Below are 18,303 nucleotides of genomic sequence, written 5' to 3'. Positions count from 1 at the left end.
GGTCCGTTGTGTGAAAACAACGAATGCTCTTTATGAAAACTAGTGCCTACGCCAATTTTTGGAATTAGGTAGTCAAGGGGACTCTAGGCTCATGGCCAGTCGTGTCAACGCAACTCTAGGAAGAAGTTGGTGAAGATAAATATAGTTTATTATTCAAGTAGGCATATTACAATGCACTTATGAACGTCAAATAAAGCTACACCGACTCCAACCCTTAGACCTCTGCCTCGAGAAGATTTTAATGAAAAGAAGTGAAGATATAGGATATACCTATACTATACCTACAAACAATAATACTGCATTAATTAATATGTCAGCGCCTTACCGAAATGAACGAGCAAAATGCATTAACCATCTAGTTGTAACAACAATATATTATGTAAGTACTAGGCGTCTCATATTTCTGCACCAACGTTTAAGCACAGTATAATAAATAGTACTGACGAGGCCTGACTTCCGTTCATTAATATGTGCAATACCTAAAGTTTACATATTGACTGACAAATACAACTTGTCAGATCCAGAAAAATTATACCTACTCATCCCTTTCTTTTGTGTGCCAGTAGGCTAGTACTAGCATAAGATAAACACTGTATGATTGTCTCTGTCTATCTTTGAAATGAGACAGTAAGTGACGGATTTGTAGTCTTTGCCGCCCTAGGCCCCAGGACCTGTAGCCGCCCCTTTCTCAGCACCTATCATATTGACTACATTTTGAGTTATTTCTTGTTATCATCAGCGAATTTTTTGTCACAATTTGCCGCCCTAGGCCCGGGCCATTGACGTATACAATCTCAGGACTGTCCTTACGGGCAATAAGAATGGGGCCAGTACAGCGGTGTGACACCGCTACAATGCGATTGGTTGATGAGTTCGCATCACGCACGCGATTGGTTGATGAGTTCGCATCACGCGCGCGATTGGTCGCAACTAGCTGCGTTAGGCTGCGCGATTGGCTCGAATTGGTGAGTCACACCGCTGAACTAGTACGATTTTTAGTGCCCGTAAGGACAGTCCATAGATATAATACGTCAATGGCCCGGGCCTATTTGGCCTCAGGTTAGGCAAATCCTGATTAGAGACAGTCCTGGGCCAAACTATGTTACGCGTCCAGGTTTGGTCAAAATCCACCCCTGTGTATCAACCCGGACCGTTCTAAAGGGAGAGGGAGGTTTCGGTTATACAAATTTATATCTATACATTTATCGCTTTGCGGACTGTTCAGTCCAAAACCGAACTTTGTGCCTGAATGTCGTTAACTAAGCACCTAACTACTGCTAGAAGATACCGAAACAGTCAAAAAAAGCTTAATGTACGCCAAAGTGAGAAAATAAAACGCTAAGTGATTTTTTTAAGTGAAGTGATATCGGAAAGTGGAGTTATGACGTTGTATGCCTTACCGGCATCCAGTTATATGATACAGGAACAGAGGTTTAAAAGTATTGATTCTGAAACAAGTATGCCTTCATTAATATTTCGTAATCGGTAAGTAATCGTTATTGTACTTATTGTTATTTGCGTATTAAAGTAATCAATATTTTAAAATCGATCGCGCCTTGCGGCTAACTTCACTGTGCTACAGCTGTTTTTGTGTGTGACGTAACGCGACGTTCCATTTCACGTATAACGGATAGCTTTTGTTATTGCTTTTGATAATAAAGAACTAGGTCTATATTATAAATATATATCAAAGATATATATGTTATATATATGCTTACAACATACATTAATATGTCATAAAATATACAATTTTTTCACAGCTGTTATGTTATTAGTATTTTAGGATGATTTTAGGTTTAGATTGACACTTATCGCATCATAAAATTTGATCAGTTTGGACATTCTACTTATTAAAATTAATGAGAATTAGATATACATGGTTAAAACAACAAAAATAATTATTTTTACCATGCCCGTTTACATGAAAAATACTTTAAGCGCCGAGATATTGTTTATGAAACGGAACGCAAAGCTTACGAGCGAAACGTCACGTATCCGGTCGCCATTACGGAAAATTGTATTATGCTGCCAAATTCAGACAGCGCCTTGCCACGTGTGTCGTGTATGTAAACAACCGTCTTTACAATTCGCGTCTTATCGAAATCACTTGAATTTGTTCATTCGTCATCACAGATTACCCTGTTGTGAAATCGTTTGCACGCTTTCGCTGCGCAGTTACTTTTTCAAGTCCTCACGGTTTTGACCGTCCGTTTTTCACCCAAGTGTTTGCACGGCTTAACTACGATTTGCCACGATGACGAAGTTAATACAGCAGTTATCGTTTAGTAGTAGTATTTACGGATCTTCGACGGAACCAACCCCAGCGAAGGAGAAACAGAAAAACTACTTGTAAGTGATTTCAATTATATACGCACTACAGCTATTTAAAGGCAGCTAAGATGATCGACCCTTCTTATGCAACGACAATCAGAATGTAGCATACAAAAATAACGATTTATATTACTACCTTTAGTACTTTTACGTTTTTACACTGTAGTGTTCACACGACTGTCCTTTGTTTAATTTTAGGAGCCGTTTTTTAATTTTTAACTAACGTTATTAACTGCAATTGATTTTAATTCTATTTAGTATTATTGCGTGTTATAATCATAACCAAAAAAAATGAACAGTATGATAAAGAACATAATTTATTAACTAGGTACATAATAACCTTGCACATGTCTAGTAGATGTGTAATTTGTGGCACAAATTGTGTTTTCTGTTTTGGTGGGTAGCTCAATAAAAAAAATTAAAAACCTTAAGTGCGGTAGGTCAGATTGGAGTAACAGTTACAGATTGTTTAATTTGAAATATTGATTAACCCCCTTCTTCATAAAACTTTACTGATTTAGTTTAATTATGTTTTATCCCTTTCTTACAAATACATAAGTCAATATGACAGATTAAGACAAACAATTCATAGTTAATTCAGGCCAGAAATGTGTTTTTGAACTATGCTATAAGTTTTTATTCTGAAGATAAAGGGTGAAAGGCTGTTTTATCTCATTAGCAACACATGTTTCGTGATTGCTTTCTATTTAGTAGTTCAGTATTGGACATAATATACATATTATTACATATCTAGTTCATCATCCATAAACTCAGACCCGGATTTAGAGACCTAGGCAGTGGCAGGTTTGCCCTAAGGCTCAGTAGGCCCAGGCCGAGAGTGGCAAGATATTAGGGGCGGCAGCAATGTGGCGGTCTATAGATGGGTGCTGAGAAAGGGGCGGCTAGTAGTCACTACAGGGCCTGAGGCCTAGGGTGGCCAACACTGCGAATCCGCCACTGGACATAGGGCCCCTAGGCACTTGGTATGGCACTTGGAATTTAGGTCGGCCCTTTCTGATTCTGTAATCTAAATACATTTACTATGCTTATATATCTACTTATGTAGTTAGTATATAAGAGTTATCCTAATACAATTACAATGTGTAGACACAAGCTACATAGATAACATTATCAAATGCAATAAACTGTAATAACAAGTAAACACAATGCACATAATTTATTGTATGAGTTCAAACATGTCAATGAAGTCAATAACCACATCTCCATGCAAATATAGGGTTCCGGTTTTAGGGTTCCGTACCGTAAAATCGGGATACTAAGACTTCGCTGTCCGTCTGTCACCAGGCTGTATATCATGAACCGTGATAGCTAGGCAGTCGAAATTTTCACAGATGATGTATTTCTGTTGACGCTATAACAACAAATACTAAAAACAGAATAAAACAAATATTTAAGTGGGGCTCCCATACAACAAACGTGTCTTTTTTGCCGTTTTTTCGTAATGGTACGGAACCCATCGTGCGCGAGTGCGACTCGCATTTGGCCTGGCATAAGTATTGAGAGCTGTTAAATGTACAGATATTATTCTTCGCTTTGGACAAACTATCCTCTTTAGGTATTAAAATTTCATGCATATAAAACAGATAACATCCACAACTCAGGAACAAATATTTGTGATGAACACACAAATAAATGCCCTCATCGGCATTGAACTTGGGACCTCCTGCTTCGTAGGCAGGGTCATTACAGTCATTAGGGGTCATCCATTAATTACATCACACGTTTAGGGGGAGGGAGGGGGTCAAGAAAATGTGACATGTTGTGACAAGGGGGAGGAGGAGTCACAAACTTTGTGACGTCACTTTAACTTCATCAGTAACCGAAAATTTATATAAATTATTTTATACGCTAATATACATTTAAATAACAAGTTTTTGAAACGATAACGTTTTTATTCGTATAATTATATTTCTTAATCAGTTTTGGGTTATAATTATAAAATTACTAATATTTCTTTTGTCAAAAATATTTTGATAAAATATTAAATGAATATTTGCCGATTTCGTTGAAGAAATGTGACGTCACACCAGGGGGGAGGAGTTTGCCAAATGTGACCAAGTGTGACAAGGAAGGGGGAGGGGTAAAAAAACCTAGAAATTCATGTGACGTAATTAATGGATGACCCCTTAGCGACTAGCTGCCGACCTTAGCGACTAGCCGACGGTAGTTGTTGACAATGTATAGGAGTGTCATACTCGCATTGGCAGACTAAAGGTCTTAGCACACAGACACAAAATTTTACACGTTAATATTTTCTATATGTATACCTATGTGTATGAGACGAGACACTTAAGATAAAATGTGATGTTATCTATGAAAAGAGACCTTATTGTCGATGGCGCTTGCGCCATTTTTAACGATGCTCCGATATAAATACAATGCCGCGCGACGCTGTGCGGCGTAAGCGCCATCGACAATAAGGTCCTTTTTCATAGATAATGCCCCAAATATGGTGTCATATTTCACTAAGACTTAAAATTATCTCTCGTTCAAAACAAAGTATTCATGGAATAATACTGTTATGCTCAACTCTGAAAATTACGTAAGCGTCAGGACCCCTGGACCACTTGAGATATTTGATGTTTAGATAATATCAAAATACACTACCTTTTTGCTACTATTTGGTACCTAACTTCAAATAATTAGTACCTCGATTGACAGCGAAAACCCGAAGAACTAAAGTGGCCATACATTCTGACGTCAGGATGTCTGGACCATTTTTTTTACATGGTTTGAGACAACACAACTACATGACATGCTAGTAAATATTTACTACCTTTTTAGTACCTCAACATATATTTTTTTCCATCCTTTTTGGTATTCCAGAAAAAAAGTATGTTCAAAAAAGAAATTTAAATTAGATTTTTTTTGCTATGTATAGCATTTGTTTTTGGGGTAAGTAAATATAATATATTTTTTCTACTCGTCGACTGTAATTCTTGAATTAAGATTTCTTATACCAAACTGCAATTGGGTATTTTTAATGTATGGGCTCCCAACTCAACTATAATATTCATTTCGATACAGTTTAGTCAACTATAATGAAATTGACCAATCACAGCTCGCCGCGATCAAGAGGACGAAACAAAACCATAGCTCAAAATAATTATATATTTTAGGTTGTATAGTAGAAACAATTGCTTCATAAGTCAGAAACGCGCATGTGACACCCTTAATATAGCAACATCCATAGACTACGAAAACCACTTAGCGTTGCTTGTTAGTCTCCATAGGTTACGGTGGCCGAAATCGAGAAAACAACTTTCTAAAAATTGAATTTAGCGCGGAGCAAGTACTAGGGCCTCATGAGTTACGAGAAGGTGTCGTTGACCAGCCTGCCGTGGGGCGCGGGGCGCGTACCAGTATGAAGATATCGCGGCTGCTCGCGTATCGTGGCTTTTGGTTTGTTTTTTTTGTATGATTCAACTAGTTTAAAGTATTATTTTTATATGCGTAGAAAAAGTATTGTATACAATAGTGATTGTATTGTATTGTAGTACGGGCGATTTTCCGCAACTCGACGTCCTGCGCCTATTTTGCCACCAACCCGCCGATTATTTTTGTTGACTCGTAGAAAAAGCATTGTATACAATAGTGATATAATCAAGCTTTTCAATCTCGTACCTTACTTAGACAACTCAGCAAGCTTCGTTGTCTAAACACGGTACTCGACTGAAAAACTCTCTATTATATCACGATTGTATAAAATACTATATGATTGTATTGATTGTGGCTATAAAATCATACACTTAAATAAAAATAATCATTTTATTAACTAGAATTGAAAGTAAGTACCATCGCCCACACTGTTAACTGTACATCGGTGGACCTTGTGTCTTTGTAATAAGGTCCAACAATATACAGTTAAGAGTGTTGTTGTTTGTACATGATTTAATAATAAAAACCACATTTCTTGGCGTGATTTTAACGCGGTTTACATACTTATACTTGTCACTTGATATTATAAGATTAATAGTCCGTGGCGTTCACGACAAAAAAGTGCGATTTACGGCAATTGATGATGATGGAATTTCCTTTTGCAGAGTTTCTCCTTTTGACTAACAGATTGATTTAGTAAGGGGAGCCAACCAAATTTTTCATGCAAAATTTTGACTTAAGAAGGGTATAAGTTTTGCTATGTGCTCAAGTTTCGTATCATTTTCGGGTAAATCAAGGATGCTAAATTCATTTCTGATATTTAATTTATACGGTTTCATATAAATAATAAAAAAAATTAAAAATAAAAATTTGCCATTTAATTTTTTTCCGAATAAATGCCTAAATTTTTCTAATTTTGATATATACACATAAAATAAAAATTGCAAGAAAAAGCTCTACTATTTCTCGTTATAAAAAGTATACAGATGGCATATTTATTTATAAAAATGTAGAGAGAAAAAAATACTGGGCTTTTATTTTTGGGCTGGGCTTTTTCATGAAATTCTTATTTTAGTGTGCATATAAAAATAAAAAAATACAGGCTTTTATTCGAAAAAAATTAAAAATACCAAATTTTTATTTGTATTTTTTTTTAATTATACAGGGTATAGCCATTGGACAACCCCTGAAATCCCACGTAGGGTTACTTCTAAGAAATGCTCTAACGGTAATATTTTTTAAAATAGAACAAAAGAGAAAAAAATAAATTATCAAACAAAAGTTATTTCCAATAATCGGCAACAAAAAGAAACATAGGTACTGTATTAATCATTGGCAGTGCTTTTGACAATTTTTTTTAAAATGTGTGGAAATGATGACATTTGTCAAAAGTCAGAATCTTATTAATGCCATAAATAAAAAAGATAATCAAAATGGTCGAAGAAGGTTTCATACTATTTATTACATCAGGATCTACTAACACATACAGGTTGCTCCAAAGTAAAAAAAACGTAATTTGTTAATTTCTTCGTAACCGCTACACCGATTGTTATGATACTTTGTATACTGGTTCTAAATACCCTAATGCATATGTACATTTCGGCTTTGTCCAATGGCTAGGGACACCCTGTATGAAACCGTATAAATTAAATATCAGAAACGAATTTAGCATCCTTGAGTTACACGAAAATGACACCAAACTTGACCACATAGCAAAACTATTTTTTTATTAATTTTGGAGGGCACCCCCCTTTAAGTCAAAATTTTGCATCTAAAATTCGATTGGCTCCCCTTCCCAAATCAGTCTGTGAGTCAAAAGGAGCAACTCTGCAAAAGGAATTTCCATCATAATCATTTGCCGTATAATTAAGTGAACACCAGGGACTATAAGATTATGAGTATTATAAGATTTCTTTTTTTAAGTGCATCTTTTTTCTGGGTCGCCAAAAAAAAAATATATGTTGAGGTACTAAAAAGGTAGTTAATATTTACTAACATGTCATGTAGTTGTGTTGTCACAAACCATGTAAAAAAAAATGGTCCAGACATCCTGACGTCAGAACGTATGGCCACTTTAGTTCTTCGGGTTTTCGCTGTCAATCGAGGTACTAATTATTTGAAGTTGGGTACCAAATAGTAGCAAAAAGGTAGTGTATTTTGATATTATCTAAACATAAAATATCTCAAGTGGTCCAGGGGTCCTGACGCTTACGAAAATTACACCTACAATGTGTGAGTTGGTGAAGATAAAGGTACCACATAATTGGTTGTCATTAAAGTTGTTTTCTTTATGAATTTTAATGGCAATAGTGCCTTATTGACGTTGACAAATACCTACTCTTTTTGTTGAAAATTGCATGTATCTTGTACCTTGAAAATGTTGTAAAAACATTATCTCCTCTTGATAAAGAACAAATCTTTTCTTGCAAAGCAAATAAAGTGTCAACAGACATAAAAAGATTAAAAGCATTAAAGTACCTACTAATATTTAAAAAGTCAAATAAACAGCTTAGTTTTATTAGTTTATTTATTTTATACCTATATTAACAAGCTTTTTGGTATTAAATAAGATTTATTTTTGTATTCTCATTTCATTACATTACAATCAAATGTTGGAATACAGAGGGCCTACCGCAAACCACGTTCGACGTGTTGCCTTCCTGGCACACTTACGTACGAATCTATAAGTGCGACAGAGAGGCAACACGTCGAACGTGGTTCGCGGTAGACCCTCAGGTATGGGATTCACCACTTAGATTAGATGGTTAGCAGTCGTCAACTGTGCGGTTCTCTAGAATAGTCTAGAACCTTCCTACCGCGCACAGCTAAACCACAGTCTATAAAAACAATATAGTCATTCGACGAAGCCGTCTAGACAGTGCAATCGTGCGGGGTGCGAGGGGCGAGGGGTGGGTCGCGCGCACCCGAGCTGCATACATCGCCATTGTTAGTAGCTCGGTACTCCTTACTGGGCTAGCGTGTCTTACGACCTTCAAACCTTCAAGAAAAGAGCGCACTCCCATCTTAAAGTTCGGCAACGCACTTGAAACTCTTCTGGTGTCTATGGGTGACGGTTATTGCTTACCATTAGGCGACACGTCTGCTCATTGGCCTCCTATATCATAAAAAAATATCTGGGAGACATATAAAAACTCAAAAATGTGCGTTTTCCCAGAGATAAGACCTAGCTGGACCGATTTATCGCCCCCCAAAAACCCCCATATAGCAAATTTCATCGAAATCGTTAGAGCCGTTTCTGAGCTCCCCGTAATATATTTATAAGGCCCACTTGCACCATTCCACTAACCCGAGATTAAGCAGTTAAACCGTTAACCTAGTGTCAAATTGTAATGGTAACCATGGTAACGCCAGGTTTAACTGGCTAACCCCGGGTTACTGTAATGGTGCAAGTGCCCTTAAGTATATTATTTATATAAATAATCAAGAATTGATCATTTGAAGGTGTTAGATTTCATTTTGTTTATGCAGTCCACATCTTACTTTCATCGGATACTGCTGTTTTAAAACAATACACTGAATTTAAAGACAGCGATCTCATTTCTCACTATCAAGTCATAAACTCATAATAAAAACATTACATATACAGTCTTTAATACCAGTCCTTATGACATTGACGCAAGGTTGAATTTAGCTTGAAGGTTTATTAAGTTTAATTTTATAATAGAGCTGCAATAACAACATGCGACTGCATTGCACCGCCCTTCAAGGAATGCCGTATTTATGTTATGACTATGAAGTCTAAACTTATATGTAGATCGCGAGCCAGGAACAGATTTCCATGACCAATCGCGTCCCGGGCGATAAATCGTATAGTGGTTAACGGCTATGTATGATGAACCCTCGTGGACGTCAGCTGCCACTCCGTTGGTGGGTTGAGGAATGGCAGCCACTGAAACACGTAAAAAAATATAAATTTAGTCATCGCCTCCCGTTTGTCAGATGATAGTTTAATTGCTATTGCGAATTAAAAAAATCGTCAGCCGGTTGTATCGCGGTGGAAAGAACGTCAGCTGGTCGCATGAACATATTTGCTCCTGGCAGTCTATTAAGAGTCACACGAACTTGCCGCCAAAAGCCGCTTTCATACAATCCAAGATATGTTCTCATTTTAAAACGACACGCTTAAATTACATGAAACTTGGTACCTATGAATATTCACGTAACTTTATGTCAGTCATGTATAGACAAAATTATGAATTTGTATCTCATGTTTCATGCGACTCCAACGTTACATGTCACATGCATGCACAACTGCACACGTTGCAATTTAACACTTTAACTCGTTTTGTACACATTTAATTACACAAACGGGTCTACCGCGATCTAATTTCATTGTTTTTACCTAAAATTCCGACGTTTCCTGAGTTGCTCCAGCTGTGGTTACGGAAAGACTGACGTCCCAGCAAATTTCAACGGAGATATAAATAGAACAACACTAACCTACCCGAAATTAGTTTATAAATTAGTTCGGGGTAGACAAAGAAATTGCGGCTACCCGTTAAAGTTTAATGTTTATTGTCTACGGCATACACCACCGCTGTTTGTGTGTAATTATATATGTGCACAACTGCACAAGCATTTCTATGGATGCCGTATCATATTATAGGTACATACTTAGTGCACATAGGTCGTAAAAGCCAGAAGTTTGATGCCATGATACACCTTTGTCTAAGTCACTGCCAACCAACTTTAACTTAAGAGCGCTATTACATTTCGGCGTTGAGCGAGTTTAGGTATTTTACGCGCTGCGGCAGTCCGTGCGAGCTCAGTATGCCGATCCCTTCTGCCACACTCGCACTACAATGATGGATTAAACATTCTTGATCCTTCGCGAAGCATATTGAAATCAACCATAACAACACTAACTGTACTTAACTTTTAAAGTTCTAAAACTGTTATTTGGTAAGTACGAAAATACTAAATGCAGTGCAAATGTACATAGGGGCTGTTCATAAATTACGTCATCTATTTTTGACGATTTTTGACCTTCCCCACCCCTCAAATCATCCAAAAATCAAGCTTCGGATGAATCTGTTTCCTCCTACGTCATGTTACCATCATCCGATGTCCAGACCCCCCCCCCACTCCTCCCATTTGAAACGACGTAATTTATGAATAGCCCCATACTTGTACTTATGAAGGTATATTACTCGAAAGAAATTATAGGTACCTACTCGCTTATTTACATGTTTCGTCATTGCATTTGGTACCTATAGGTTGTAAAGTTTGTATCAACGAGGGTTTAAAAACGAACTGGTACTGAGGATCTGATGATGATTAAGGTGGTCACGGATACCAATCAACCATGTAGTAACATGATTAGGCCCGTTTGATTCGTCTCAACAAGATCTTTGACACTGAAGATACACAGGGTCTGATGATGGAGCTGGAAGGTGGCCACGGGTACCAGTCTATCATGTAACTAAACAACTTCGTGTTTGGGCTCGTTTGATTCGTCTCAACAAGATCTTTGACACTAGGTGATACTCAGAGTCTGATGATGGAGCTGGAAGGTAGTCACCGGTACCAATCAACCATGCAACTAAACCACTTCGTGTTTAGGCACGTTTTATTCATCTCAACAAGATCTTTGACACAAGGTAGTACTCAGGGTCTGATGATGGAGCGCGAAGGTGGCGACGGGTACCTGTCTATCATCATCAGCTCCATCATCAGACCCTGAGTAGTATCTTGTGTCAAACATCTTATTGCGACGAATCAAACGAGCCCAAACACGAAGTAGTTCAGTTACATGGTAGACTGGTACCCGTGGCCACAGTCCAGCTCCATCATCAGACCCTGAGTACTAACTTGTGTCAAAGATCTTGTTGCGACGAATCGAACGAAGCCAAACACGAAGTGGTTTAGTTGCATGGTTGATTGGTACCGGTGACCACCTTCCGGATCCATCAGCAGACCCTCAGTACTACCTTGTGTCAAACATCTTGTTGCGACAAATCAAACGAGCCCAAACACGAACTGGTTCAGTTACATGGTAGACTGGTACCCGTGGCCACAGTCCAGCTCCATCATCAGACCCTGAGTACTAACTTGTGTCAAAGATCTTGTTGCGACGAATCGAACGAAGCCAAACACGAAGTGGTTTAGTTGCATGGTTGATTGGTACCGGTCACCACCTTCCGGATCCATCATCAGACCCTCAGTACTACCTTGTGTCAAAGATCTTGTTGCGACAAATCAAACGAGCCCAAACACGAAGTGGTTCAGTTACATGGTAGACTGGTACCCGTGGCCACCTTCCAGCTCCATCATCAGATCCTGAGTACTATCTTGTGTCCAAGGTCTTGTTGAGACGAATCAAACGAGCCTAAACACGAAGTGGTTTAGTTGCATGGTTGATTGGTACCGGTGACCACCTTCCGGCTCCAACATCAGACCCTGAGTACTATCTTGTGTCAAAGATCTTATAGAAACGAATAAAACGAGCCTAAACACGAAGTGGTTTAGTGGCATGGTTGATTGGTACCGGTGACCACCTGCCGGCTCCATCATCAGACCCTGAGTACTATCTTGTGTCAAAGATCTTGTTGAGACGAATCAAACGAGCCTAAACACGAAGTGGTTTAGTTGCATGGTTGATTGGTACCGGTGACCACCTTCCGGCTCCATCATCAGACCCTGAGTATTATCTTGTGCCAAAGATCTTGTTGAGACGAATCAAACGAGCCCAAACACGAAGTGGTTTAGTTGCATGGTTGATTGGTACCGGTGACCACCTTCCGGCTCCATCATCAGACCCTGAGTACTATCTTAAGTCAAAGATCTTGTTGAGACGAATAAAACGAGCCTAAACACGAAGTGGTTTAGTTGCATTGTTGATTGGTACTGGTGACCACCTTCCGGCTCCATCATCAGACCCTGAGTACTATCTTAAGTCAAAGATCTTGTTGAGCCGAATCAAACGAGCCCAAACACGAAGTGGTTTAGTTGCATGGTTGATTGGTACCGGTGACCACCTTCCGGCTCCATCATCAGACCCTGAGTACTATCTTGTGTCAAAGATCTTGTTGAGATGAATAAAACGAGCCTAAACACGAAGTGGTTTAGTTGCATGGTTGATTGGTACCGGTGACCACCTTCCGGCTCCATCATCAGACCCTGAGTACTATCTTGAGTCAAATAAATACATATAGAATGTCAGGTCGTTTCAAATATTTTTAATCCTGTCCGGTAGTTTATTAAACTGTACCATTATAAATTATAATGCTATAAAAACAGTGCTAGGATCAAAGTCTCTCGTTGCGGTTTACACGCACACAGTATAGCGTTTTACACGGCGCCCGCCGCACACAATGATAAAAAACCTCGTCGTCGCCGTTGAAAATGTGCGGAGCCGACCGACACACGTCCTGCCTCTACAAGCTCTGCCGCGGCACTGAGCTGGCGCAGCGCGCGTCATCGGTAATATAGAGTAGTTTTCAAAAAATTGCCAAAAAATTATAGCAGAATTTCATAAACACTAATGTATACCAACAGTATAAGCAAACGTTGCAGATTGCTTGAGTATGAAAATGACTTCGATATTAAGTAGATTTTCGTAGGAATTGACACTTGTTTCGGGAGAAAATCGAGTTCGTTTTACTTTGATTTTCTCTTACTCAAAGGTATGTAGGAAAAATATAGTTTGATATGCCTAAAGTACAGGGTATTAGTAATACAAAATAGCCAGGTTTAGCAGAGTAAAATTCTCAACATTTCCAAATAAGAGCTCGCCATTCAGTGCTTCACGGGGTTTTTCGGAAACGACCATCAGAAAAAAAATCATTACTAATTTAATAAGTCCTTTTTCTAATATTTACAACGATATTTATAAAGATAAGAAGACGCTTTTACTGGAACAAGTACTCATTGTTTCTAATAATGAGCGCAAAGTCCTGAATTTCGTCGACTAGTATCATCAATTTTGCATTATTTCGACTTTTCTTGTAAGAGCGCTCTTAAGGTTTTGGTTCGAGTCTGCCCTTGTACCTAGGAACCTATAGTCTAGTTTATTTCATAGCAAATACTTACCCATTAAAGCTCGTAATCACAACACCGTCTACACTTTATAAAACAAAGTCCCCCGCCGCGTGACTGTTTGTATGTATGTATGTTCGCGATAAACTCAAAAACTATTTATTACTGAACGGATTTTCATGCGGTTTTCACCTATCAATTGATTTTTGAGGAAGGTTGAGGAAGGCTGGGGCGGGTCGCTAGTACCTAATTCAAAACTTGACAATCGGTCTGGCCTAGTGGGTAGTGACCCTGCCTGTGAAGCCGATGGTCCTGGGTTCGAATCCCAGTAAGGGCATTTATTTGTGTGATGAGTTGATGACACAGATATTTGTTCCTGAGTCATGGTTGTTTTCTATGTATTTATATATTATATATATCGTTGTCTAAGTACCCACAACATTCTTGAGCTTATTGTGGGACTTAGTCAATCTGTGTAAGAATGTCCTATAATATTTATTTATATTTATTTATTTATTTATTTAAACTAAAACTACTATTTTCAGTTAGCCTCCTCTTGTCTGCTAGAATGGTGATAGAACTCATTCAAATTGTGCCAAACAGATCTATTGATCTAAATTACAGAAATCTGATTCAATACCTACAAATGTGACAATAATAACCTGCTAAATTCAAAAACAGCCTAACTACATATACCGTTCATTCACTTAAGGCATTTCTTCCATATTCAATGGTAGTCTTCAATTAATGCTAATAATACAACAGCTCACACATGAATATAAACCTTATGTACTGATTCTTTAAGTCCAAATCAGCTTGTAAAGAATCTAGACATTATTAACACCTTTTTGCTGTGCTATTTTCATCTCTATTTGTTTAGATAGAAAGTTGAATTTCTAATAACTGTTCCGCTCACCCTATTTTAAACGTTCTTTCAATTTACATTCATTTGCCGTGACCTTGAAACCACTCAAGGTGTTCGTTTATGATTATGACGTTTATGGAATGATTTTTAATTGATTTCAAACGTGCATTTCTTGATACATACCTGCGGGCTCAGCACGGTTCCATTTTTATCGACTATCACTATGCGCGTCCCTTTCGCACTTACATACTTGTTAGAACGTGACAGGCATGGTGACAAGGGATAAAAACGCGACCGTGCTAAGCCGCCTGTTTTGATAGAATTATCCAAGGAAAGTCTGCAGCGATTTTGATAGCGCACGCAGTACAAGTGTTATTTTAATCGTCAAACGTCTATGAAATTATGACTCATTAAATAACACTTGCACTGCGTGGGCTATCCAAATCGCTGCAGACTTTTCTTGGTCTAACTCTATGCATTATATCATAAAAATACCATTTTAGGAGTTCAAATATTACATTTATGATTCCTTGAAAAGTTGAAAGTTTTTTGCCGAATAACAGTAGGTATAAAAAGTACCTACGCTTTTATTGTATATCCCGATATGAATTGTATCGGAAACCCAACACACAATAAATTGTTTTTCTAAATATAGACGGCATTTGCGTCAGCGGTTTGAAAATTTGATGTGATGCCATGCCAGTGAGAATAATACTAATATTGTAAGTAATATCAAAAAGAATAGATAGTATAGAGGGGTCCTGTCATTGTAAATTTTGTAGTCACTGTAAATTTACTGCCATCTATCGACACACGACTAAAACTCAAAATGAAAACGTATAAAGTTATCAAAAAATGTATATATATGGATAAATGATTTTATAATTTTTATATCATTTTGATCCATGTTCATTCACTTATATCTATGTGTTAAAATTGTTAAATATGAAACGGTGTCGTCACGCCATCTAGCCGAGTATAGGCTAAAGGTGTGTGCGGCATCTATTCGAGAATGACTTTTACTTGAATTCCGAGGCACGTTTTTTCCTTAGACTTTATTCGTCTTATACGAAGTTACATATGTCTTTGGTAATATTAAATAGTGTAGCGTTATCTAGTAAAGTAGATACATAACACCACACATCTTATATGTACCTTTAAACTAGCAATTCCTGTATATACGTGGGCCATACTGAAAGTTTCTGGATTCTGATATATGAGACGACTTATTTTTTCAAAGTGGCCAGTCCAGCCATTTTCAGTATGCCCTAAGAATAGGGTTACCAGATGACAGGAATTTTCCTGACATGTCAGGAATTTTGGCCTTTTGTCAGGAACGGGGACGGAACACGAAAATGTCAGGATTTTTTTGAATTGGTAGACTTTTTTATAAAGTAGCTTTTTATTTACTTAAATTAATCCAAAAACATTGTAAAAAAATAATAAATGAGATCCACTCAACTTATGAAATGAATGACTTCGTAATTATTAATTAACAAATCTCTACTCAAGCATACATACATAGATGTTTTAGAAATCGAAATCATGTCTAATATTCGCATTTGCAAAGATAACAATATAATAAGAAGTATTCTCTGCCTCTGCATTTAGGGCAACGGCTAAGTGGGGTCTACTTCGTCGTCGTCGTAAATATGAATGTCAGGAAAAATATTTGGAAATCAGGAATTTTGTCAGGAAATTCTAAATTTGTATCTGGTAACCCTACCTAAGTACATATTTATATATTTCGGGAATCTCGGAAACGGCTCTAACGATTTCGATGAAATTTGCTGTATATGGGGGTTTTTGGGGTCGAAAAATCGATTTAGCTATAGTTCGTTTTTTTAGCATTAGAAAGAACTTCAAAGAAGGTAAGCGATCTTGACATGTCTTTTAATTGAAAAACGGTTTTTAAAAATCAGTAACTATTACTTATGAAAGCAGAAGAATATAAATGACCGTATTAGATTCATAATTGTTACATATTTGCCGTAACTTATTTTTAAAATGTGTTTTTCAATTAAAAGACACATTAAGATTGTTTACCTTATTTCTAATGCTAAAAAAACGAACTATAGGTCTTATCTCTGGGAAAACGCGCATTTTTTAGTTTTATATGTTTTCCGAGCAAAGCTTGGTCTCCCAGATATTTTGAAATAAAAGACACGTATCCGTATTCAACTTGAATTTATTATCATTATCGCTTCTGACAGCCGTTAACATCATTCGGTTGGCAACCCTAGGGGCACCCAAATAAACAAATGTCACGTGTTGAATTGGCGCCCGAATTGTTTACATTATTTTTAAAGAGTAAGGAACTGTACAAACAGCAACACTAACTGTCCATCGGTCGACCTTATGCCTATTGAATTAAGGTTTACTGTCAGTTAACAGTGTAGGTGATGGTACTATTTTTGATCGCTGATTCGGTGACCAGTCACAGAAATATTTTAGTAGAAATTTCACATCTATATTTCGGACGTTAAATGAGAAAAAAAATATCTAAGAGACGTAAACCAGGGAATTAGAAGAGAACAAAAGTTTTTGGCAAAAATTTCAGTTTTGGTACAAGCTTATATCGCCGACTGTACTTTTTTTTTCCTCAGGCAACTAATACTCACGGAGACAATTCTAAAAACCCCAAGCACAATTAGGTTTCGTTGTTTTATCACAGAGTTCCTATGACCACCTCCTGTCTCCATAATCAGATCAGCTCGATGGTACCATAATATTGCATTGTCATCCGATTTATACATGCATGCAAAATTTCAGCTCAACGGAAACCGGGAAGTGGATCAAATTTAACTTGCAAGATTTGATTACAGACTGACAGACAGACAACGGACAGGTGAAACTAAATAAAAGCTTGTAATAAGTTTTTGGCAAATATTAAATTTTTGGTACAAGCTTTTATTGCCGACTGTACTTTTTTTTCCACAGGCAACTAATACTCATGGAGACAATTCTAAAAACCCCAAACACAATTAGGTTTCGTTGTTTTATCACAGAGTTCCTATGGCCACCTCCTGTCTCCATGATCAGATCAGCTCGATGGTACCATAATATTGCATTGTCATCCGATTTATACATGCATGCAAAATTTCAGCTCAATCGGAAACCGGGAAGTGGATCAAATTTAACTTGCAAGATTTGATTACACACAGACAGACAACGGTCAGGTGAAACTAAATAAAAGCTTGTAAAAAGATGGCGCGCCGCGAAACTAGCGACGGAAAAATCGCGCGAGTTTTAAAGTCAGAAAAATATGCATTTACAAGTGTTTGTCTTGCCCCAGTGATAGTCTTACCCCACCTTCAGTACCTTAAGGCTACTGTATATTTTGCAACATTACCACAGAGTAAATAATAGTACTAGGTACAGAAGACTCACTCTCTAACAAAACGCGTCTGTTACGGTCAGGACAGACATGGCCGCTAGGTGGCGACAGCGCCACGCGCGGCTTATGGTTAGCCACCAAAATTGGTGCGGAACGGATGTACTTTTAGCTACCTGTAGCAAAGCGACGAAATCGCGGAGTGAGCCACGCCTGACATTACGCAGCTTATTACGCTGGTAAAGTCGCATACAACTCATTATGCAAATACTCAAGTATTTAAAATCATAAGTAAACAAATCATTTACTATACCAAAAATATGGCCAAGAAACGGTGCCAAAACGAAACCGATTTAGTAAAATGTGAAACCCAGCC

The sequence above is a fragment of the Cydia splendana genome, chromosome 25 (genome assembly GCF_910591565.1).
Source record: "Cydia splendana chromosome 25, ilCydSple1.2, whole genome shotgun sequence".
NCBI lineage: Eukaryota > Metazoa > Arthropoda > Insecta > Lepidoptera > Tortricidae > Cydia > Cydia splendana.
The sequence above is the reverse complement of the archived record's forward strand: the minus strand, read 5'-3'. Positions refer to the sequence as shown.